At 44.2% G+C, this 8,756-nt stretch overlaps 1 protein-coding gene across 1 annotated transcript in view; it reads right to left on the bottom strand.

Annotated features, from left to right (window-relative positions):
* Nucleotides 1–6,858: 6,858 nt before the first annotated feature.
* LOC111146650 (dihydropyrimidinase) overlaps nt 6,859–8,756 on the bottom strand; it is a 76,782-nt gene continuing 74,884 nt past the window's right edge. Inside the window, exon 10 of the mRNA XM_022502289.1 lies at nt 6,859–7,250. The gene's annotated coding sequence lies outside the window, so the exon portion shown is untranslated. The remainder of the gene's footprint in view (nt 7,251–8,756) is intronic.

Here is an 8,756-nt window from a genome sequence, read left to right as displayed (position 1 = left end):
GTTGGAAGTGATGCCATGGCTTCACACCCACCATATCACACAGAAAAATGTATTTGGTTCTCTATACCCACCTCATTTCAGAAAAGATGTGAAGAAATGCTCTCACTTCATCCCCATCTTATTGCTAGGATGTCAGGAGTATTAATAACTTGTATTTCCGGATCACAGAACCGAGGCATCATCAGGGGCTCAGGACTCTAGATTATCTTGAGGCATTGGAGATTTGAGGTCTTTTTATAGCGGGTCCCATCTAGAGGGTCTGCTCTACCGCTCAGATACTGGGGTTTCTACCTTAGAGAATGGGCCTCCCCATTTCGTTAGCACAGCGAGTTTGGCGTTGGCCACTGTGGAGCTGTTGAAACCCAGGAATCTCATAATTGCCTGAAGGGCCTCTTCCTCTCTGGTGACTGACCAGCTATAGACGCCAGGAAAGAAGTTCCTCAGTAATAGTCCTGAGCAGAGCTGACTTCTACTAGAGACCTCTGACTTGCTCACAGGCATCTCCACTGTAACATGACCACAGCCCAGCCTGGGTCTGCCCCTCAGAGCTCTTGAGGTCGCATTTCTGCTGAAGACCCTTCAAAGGTTCCCATTGCTCATGGGATAACCATCAGCTATCCCGACTCCCCGCCTCTCTCTCTGTGTCTGTCTGTCTGTCTGTCTCTCCCCCCACTCTCTCCCACCAGATACTCCAGCCTTTGTTCCCTTCCTCCTCCTTCCAGGCCCTGGCCCTCCTCACCCCCAACTGCACACACTGTTCTCTGCAGGAAGACTCTTCCTGCCCTGCTTTGCTTGGTTATACCTACTTCAGGTCGCAGGTCCTTCGTTACCCTCTCTGGGAAGCCCGCCCTGGTCAGTCTCCAAATCATCAAGTCTTTTCCTTCAGGTTCTCATTTCCCTGTATACCTCTGCTTTGTCATGATTTGAACAGTGACAGACTTAGGCTGGTTTATGATTATTGGATCCATCTCTGTTTTTTTTTTCAGGACAGGGACCGTATGTGCTTTTGCTCACAATTTTATCTCTGGTGCCAATACCTGGCACGTGATGAATACTCAGTAAATATTAGTTGCCCAAGGGCATGAGCCAGGAGTGGAACCCAGGGCAATGTAGCCTGTGGGGCTCTCTTTGCTCCTCTCTCTTATGTGGGGCGAGAAGATTTTTCTGGCTTTAAATCTCCATGTTGCTTTCATTTTCTGCCCGAATGAAGTTTGTCTGATCTGTGTTTGAATGTAATGAAGAGTTCATCCGGAAAACAGCTCGCTCTCTCTTTTCTTTCTTAAAAAATTTTAATTTATTTTTAAAGATTTTGTTTCTTCATTTATTGGAGAGAGATTGAGAGAGAGAGAGAGAAAGAGAGAGAGACGGCAAGAGGCATAGGGAGAGGGAGAAGCAGGCTCCCCACTGAACAGGGAGCCCCACTCAGGGGCCTCAATCCCAGGACCCTGGGATCATGACCTGGGTCAAAGGCAGCCGCTTAACCAACTGAGCCACCCAAGTACCCCTCTCTCTTTCTACTCTAATACAAGTCTTGAGGCATAAACACCCAGAGTTTAAATTTGGTTATTGTGAAAATAAAATTTCAAAACATTTATGACTTTGGAAGAATTCCAGAAATGTTTTAATTTTGTGCATTGTTGACATCTCATGACCCAATAATTACCTCAAATAATAAATTTTATGAGACCAAAAGACGTTATGTTTAGTTGGCTCATGAGAAAATTTGAGAACAGCAAGGTTTATTTCTCAAGTGGCTTCATAAATTACTGAGGCAAGAGGATGTGCTTCCCTGCCCCTCACGGCTAATAATGTAATCACTTCTCAGTCCGCGAGCCAACGAGAAAGTAAATAGGAAGATTATAGTCCATCACTCACTGCGGAATTTCTTTTGTACCAGGGTTTGTTTCATCTTTCAGCTTTAGTTGTGTGACTTGGGTATTGAACAACCATGGCCATGAAGTGTGACTCAGAGACTGTAGGCTCCTCAAATGGCATCAGATGGCTTCATGCTCCCTCGATGGAGAACAATAAAACAGTTAAATTCAAAGAAATAACAGTAGCCAACATTGACTGGGGATTTACTTGGTGCTCCATCTAGTGTTAACCGCTTACGCCTTACCCCAGCCCTGTCCTAGGTGTGGTTCAGAAACCGTTTACCCGGAAGACTTAATACACCTTGGAAACCCCCTTCCGGGTCATCCTGTGACGTATCTAGGGTCTGACCAGTTATAACTGATGTACCTCAGTTTCACCATGTGTACAATGGCAGCAACCGCAGTCCCCTTCTCGGAGTTATGCCAGAGGATGGTGTGAACTAATGCTTGTGAAGTCTATTGGACTTTTTTTTTTTAAAGATTTTATTTGTTTATTTGATAGAGATCACAAGTAGGCAGAGAGGCAGGCGGGGGGGCGGGTGGGGGTGGGGAAGCAGGCTCCCCGCTGAACGGAGAGCCCGATGCAGGGCTCCATCCCAGGACCCTGAGATCATGACTTGAGCCAAAGGCAGAGGCTTAACCCACTGAGCCACCCGGGCGCCCCTATTGGGCTTTAATAGGTAGACTTTTAATCACTGTTAGCGGCCATGATGTTTTCTGGCTTTAATAAGTTTCGGGCAACTGTACATCATCCAGGAGTGGGTTCTTTTGAAAATCTTGACTAAGGAATACACTATCATGGTCAAGTGCAGTCAAGTAGCCTGGGAATCCCATCCTGGGTCACCCACTGACCAGCTGAATACCTTTGGATAATTCCTTAAATTCTCTGAGGCTTTGTTGTCTCATCCTTCAATCAGGATGCTAATAATAGCATCTACCTCATAGGACTTCAGGGAGCATGAAATGGCGGTGTCTACACAGAGCTTAGCACCGGGCCAGACAGCTCATAAGGTGTTATGTTAAGAATCTACTGAGCATATATATAGGATTCATTACAGAAAAAGCCAAAGGTCCTGTATTCCTGTGGATACTACATCCTATATTTAGGCAAAAAGCAGTCTTTAAAAAGCCCTGCTGATGCTTCCCTACTCCAGCAGCTTGTCATGTAACCCCTGTGGGTCCCTGCGGGGCTGCCAGGGCCAGCCCCAGGTCGATCTCCATGGTTGGCCGCTGGGCTCACCTGTGCGTTTGTTGTACTCTGCTCCTCTTTCATTTTTTTTTTAAGATTTATTTATTTATTGGACAGAGAGATGGAGAGAGAGCACAAGAAGGCAGAGCGGCAGGCAGAGAGAGAGGGAGAAGTAGGCTCTCCACTTAGGCAGGGAGCCTGATGTGGGGCTCGATCCCAGGACCCTGAAGACATCGGCTTAACCCACTGAGCCACCCAGGTGTCCCTCTGCTCCCCTTTCTATAATGTATTTCTTTCTCTCTCTCTCTCTCTGGCAGACATGAGTACCTTCAAAAAGCAGGATTTAAAATCCTGTTCTTCAGAAAGCCTTTCCAAATTCAGACATTTTCCCTTAAATCCCCTTAGCTGTGATACATGAATTCCCGCTCACCAAGCCCATCGTCCAGGTCTACCCTGTGTAAATCATTGTGCTGGTGTTTCCGAGGCATGAGCTGTTAAGAAATGGCCCCCGTCCTCAAGGAGCTTACAATGAACAATTTGCAGACGCAAATATTTAGCATAATACATATAACATAATTATTTTATACTAGGTTATCATACAGGCTGAAATAAAACATAGGCAAATGTAGGTCAAAATTGGCCATTTATGTTTTTAGAAACTGCCCCGATAGGCTAGAGATGCAGTCCTGAGCCCTGAACACAAATAATAATTTGCTGGAGTGCGAATTTTCACTCAAGAATATTTCTCTCCTCTTCCTTTGTCATCACCATCATTTTCTTCTCTTATTCCTGAGACAAATCCACTGAGCACCTCAGTGTGCCACTCACTGTGCATTTGGGGAACAGTGGCAGCCCACACGGAGGGGTTTCCTTTAGGTTCTATAAGCAGTAGATGTTTAATAAATGATAGAATCATTGCTTTTTAAAAAAAAAAAAACTTGTCTACAGATATTATGCAAAAAGAAGGAAAGGGAGAGAGTGGAACAAATCCAGCTGTTGTGACTTTAAGGCCACGATCCTTCCCCCACAGAATGCCTCTCCTTTCCAGTAGGCAGGTGAAGGGAGAGAAGACATTGGGAGAAGATGGTAGAGCAGCCGGACCCGCTGGACCTGCAGGTAGCGCTTGAGAGCCAATCTCCACCCATCCCCGTGTTTCAGCTTGTGGCCCTGTTGCCACCGCTCCAGGGCACCTGCTGGGAGCTCCCATGCCCTCTGCAGACCGGGACTGTGTTCTCACCTGGCGCCCGCTCTCACTCTGCCTTCTAGTCTAGACTTCCATGTTCCTGAGGCCGCGGAAGGGGCCGGCACCTCCAAGACTGGGGAGCTTCCTTCCCCACACACAGAGTCAAGACTTGGGCGATCTCTGGGTGGCCTTATAGCAACCCCACCCCCACCCCCGCACAGTAATCCGAGCTACCTCCTGCAGACCTACAGGATGGGCTTCCTAACCCTCCCAGCAGCCTCGTGTGTTAGGTTAATCCTACGACCAGTCTCATCTTAAAAAAGACACCGAGGCTTAGTTAGATCAACAACACTGTTCAGTGAAAGGGAGCCTCATTAGCAAAACTTTCCACTTAGAGAACAGTTTTCCAGAATTAAGTCAGGGGAGAATGTGCACACTTTAGGACCCACCAGCCCCACTCTCCTGCACGGCAGGCATGTCCCCTGGAGGAGTTCTCACTGCGGCACAGGAGACCTGTGCGAATATGCTTAGAGCAGCATCGCGTGTGACAGAGCAAGATGACGGAAACAACCTAAGTGCCTATCAACAGGAAAATGGGTCAACAGATTGTGGTGTGCTTACGCAGTGAAATGTGAGGTGGCAATACAATGGAATGAGAGTTAGACTGATCAAAACAAAGAACTCCCAAACACCTTGACTGCAAAAAAGGCGGGAATCAAAACCATATGCACTAAAAAACAAAAAAAACCCCAAGGCACACTGTATGATGTTTCTGTAAGATTTCACTACGACACAATGCTTAGAGATCTGTGCATGTGTAGCAAGGGTATTAAAAGATACGCATGGGAGTAAAACACCAGACTCAGCCAGAACTCTGGTTCCCGTTGGGGAGGAAGGGGACTGGGAGTGGAGAGGAATCCAGGGTATCTTGACTGTGTTGGTGATGTTGTATTTCTTACATGGGATGATAGATATATAGATATATGATATATATATATATATATATATATGTATATATACATATATATACATATTTTTATTTTATTTTTTTTTATATTTTTATTTTAAAAATTACTAAAGACCTCACAGTTAGTAAATGGAAGTGTTAGAGTCCACACTTTTTTTGCTTTCCAGTACATCATACGGACCACTGCAGGAAGCAAGCAATGGAAGGTGAACATGAAGGAATGCTACTCCTTCCATCTGTTTTTTGCACAGACCTTGAAAATGCAATCAAAGGGATCTCACTTTGTATACTGGAGGTAATCCTGAAAAACATGGTATTACGTATTAATAGATTAAACCCTGTCCTCCTATGGCTTTATATTGTTCTTTAGAATTAGGTGCCTACAAAAATATTCATGACAAGCCTAACACAAGCAAGGAAGGGATCCCCACATTTGTCTCAAGTGGCTTCGGTGACACAGAATCCTATAGCTATTTCCTTCTGCAGAATGGATCTATCAACCAGGTGACGAATCCTCGTTCTACATCTAAAGTGCCCTCACACTCACATACTCCACTAGTTTCGTCCCGATTTTGTTCAGACTTCTCACTCGTTTCATCTCTATCAACTTGGAACTTAGCAGGAACTCCTTCGTTTCCTCCCTTATTTAAAAATTAATAAATATGCATTGAATGCCCATCAATTCCCAGGTGCACTCTGCTAGATGCTGGGAAAATGACAGTGACCCAGACGGGTCACGCTCTGAATGCGCACTCAGTCTCCTGGAGGAGACAGACGCCTAAAGCCATGATGACAGCACAGTAAGACAGGTGCCGTGATGGGGCGTAGGCCGGGCCCTGGTAAAAAGGCACACGACCTAACGTGACCTCCCGCGTTGGATCTGGGAACGCCTCAGAGAAGGGCTGATATTTAAGCCAAATAGGAAAGGATGATGGGAACTGGCTTTTCTGTAAGAAAGAAATTGAATGATTTCAGAAGTTTCATACACTTGATTGCAGTGTGTATGGTCAGCCAAAGCAGGGAAGAATACTAATAAAATATCTTAAGGTATCTCTTACCTGACAAAAAAAGACCTGTGAGTCTTCTTTAGGTATAGTTCACTGTCCTTTCTTCTGTGTGTTCAGAACCAGTGATAATGGAGCGAACTGGATTCCTATTGCCCTTGGTCAAAGATACAGGTGCGTTCCTGATCTAGAGGAGTAAGCCAGCGGCAAGTGCATCTGTAATGTGAACATAATTGCCCTGATTTTCCTCCATGTTTTAAAAATTCCTCTTGACCTAGTTACCTAGGGGAAGACATGGAAGCCCAGCTTCTCTGCAGACACAGAAGGATCACAGGACAGACCCGGAAGCACAGGAGAGGGAAGGTTTCACTGTAGCATCTTCCAGCCATGCTGGTTCCCTTTAATTCCCCCAAGTCCTGCACTCGTCTGGGTGACTGGATAATTTGCCTTGGACATAATCTAAGGTTGAGTATCCAGTTTAATTACATGAGGTTTGCTCAGGGACCCACTTTCCAGAAGTTGCTGAAACAGATGTCACATACGAATTACGCTTTTGAATCAAAACCAACCTCCCCAGAGTCCCAATCCTACAAGTTAGAGGAAGATACACATAACTCAGAAAATGGGATATAAAGTGAAGATCTGAATGTTTATTAATTCTAATTGGATGTAAAACCACAGAGTTTGCTATTTTAAACAAATGTAGCCATTAAAAAAACCCTTAAACAAGAAAGTGATTTTTAAAATTTCAAAGTAAGAGATGCAGCTCAAGCGAGGATGACATTTTAAAGTATCATCAATGGATTTTCACCTTGACTTCCCATCACAATAATACTCATTTATATCTTCAGTCTTACGCAGCAACAAAGTCACAGTGAGAAAGACAGCAATTGCTTCTGAAAGGAAATCAAAGAGGCCTGGAGCGATTATTTTTTCAAAAGGATCTTGGGGAGTTGAAATAAGGCCTGCTTCTCCACGGGCTGACGATGCTCAACAGTGATCGGAACAGCAGAATCCTTTTCTCTGATTTCACCTTTGAACAGAATAAAAGGAACTCAGTGTAACATTCTCCCTCACAAAGAGATGCAGAACTCAAGCCTCACCCCCAAGAAATGCTATCATCAAAGAAAACACCAATCCAGACCCTATAAATTCTGTTAATAGCATGTTGTAGCATTCATTAGAATGTCTCCTTCTTGCTAATCTTCTTCTGAATTTTTTTTTTAAATTTTTTATTTATTTTCCTTCCTCTGAATTTTTTTTTAAAGATTTTATTTATTTATTTGACAGAGAGAGATCACAAGTAGACAGAGAGGCAGGCAGAGAGAGAGAGAGAGAGAGAGAGAGAGAGGGAAGCAGGCTCCCTGCTGAGCAGAGAGCCCGATGCGGGACTCGATCCCAGGACCCTGAGATCATGACTTGAGCAGAAGGCAGCGGCTTAACCCACTGAGCCACCCAGGCGCCCCTTTCCTCTGAATTTTTAACACAACCTTCCTGGATTGGAAAAAGGACTCCAATAGGAAGGAAATGACAAACAAACAAACAAACAAACAAACAAAAACAAACCTTGAAACTTTTGGCTGCCTAGCATGGTTAAAGGCTACATTCCATAATAAAGAGAACATAGCACAGTCACAGCACCTCACTTTTCAAGTCACGGGGTTTAGGGAAGCTTTGGTTGTCCTAATGTGAAAATGTGCAACTACGAAGTGGGTGTGTGTAAAACTAGTCCATTGGGGGGCGCCTGGGTGGCTCAGTGGGTTAAGCCTCTGACTTCTGCTGGGGTCATGATCTTGGGGTCCTGGGATGGAGCTCCATATCGGGCTCTCTGCTCTGTGGGGAGCCTGCTTCCCCCTCCTCCTCTGCCTGCCTCTCTGCCTACTTGTGATCTCTTTCTCTCTGTCAAATAAATAAATAAATCTTAAAAAAACAAAAACAAAAACTAGTCCTTTGGCAGTGTCCCTAATTAACACAAACACCTACCCCTGTTCATTATGTCAACCCCTTGTGTAAGTGTTTTGCAGACTGCTATGTGTTGAAACATTTGAAAACATCATGAAATTTTAAGAATTTAGAGTTTAGTGACATTGTAAAACTGGCAAAGCATGTAGATTTCATAAATTCAGTGGTGTTGGCAAAGCCACTCCTGAAAAGACATCTAGAAGGCAGGCTCAGAAAATAACTGATTAAAAAAAGAAAAGGGGGGGGAAGGAAGGAAGGGAGGGAGGAAGGAAAGAAGGAAGGGAGGAAATTGGTAAGAATGATGATAATAGATGCTTAAAAAGAGAAAGATCTGGATGTCAATAGACAAAACTGAGGAAGTACTGAAATATTTTTTCAAAATGACCATATCTACAATATTATTCCAAAAATGAAGTGTACGATCAAGTACATCAAATCCTACCAAATAATTTTCCTGAAAAATTATACCCCCCAAAGCAACATTTGATTCATTTTTCTTTCATTCTAAGTTCTGGAACATAAGTTGCATTTACAAGACAAAGAATTATTTTCTCAGATAAAGCCCTAATTGAACAGT

Source organism: Enhydra lutris, unplaced genomic scaffold (genome assembly GCF_002288905.1).
Source record: "Enhydra lutris kenyoni isolate GAN:26980312 unplaced genomic scaffold, ASM228890v2 scaffoldscaffold14, whole genome shotgun sequence".
Classification (NCBI taxonomy): Eukaryota; Metazoa; Chordata; class Mammalia; order Carnivora; family Mustelidae; genus Enhydra; species Enhydra lutris.
Note: the sequence above shows the minus strand (reverse complement) of the source record. Positions and strands in the feature narration are given on the sequence as shown.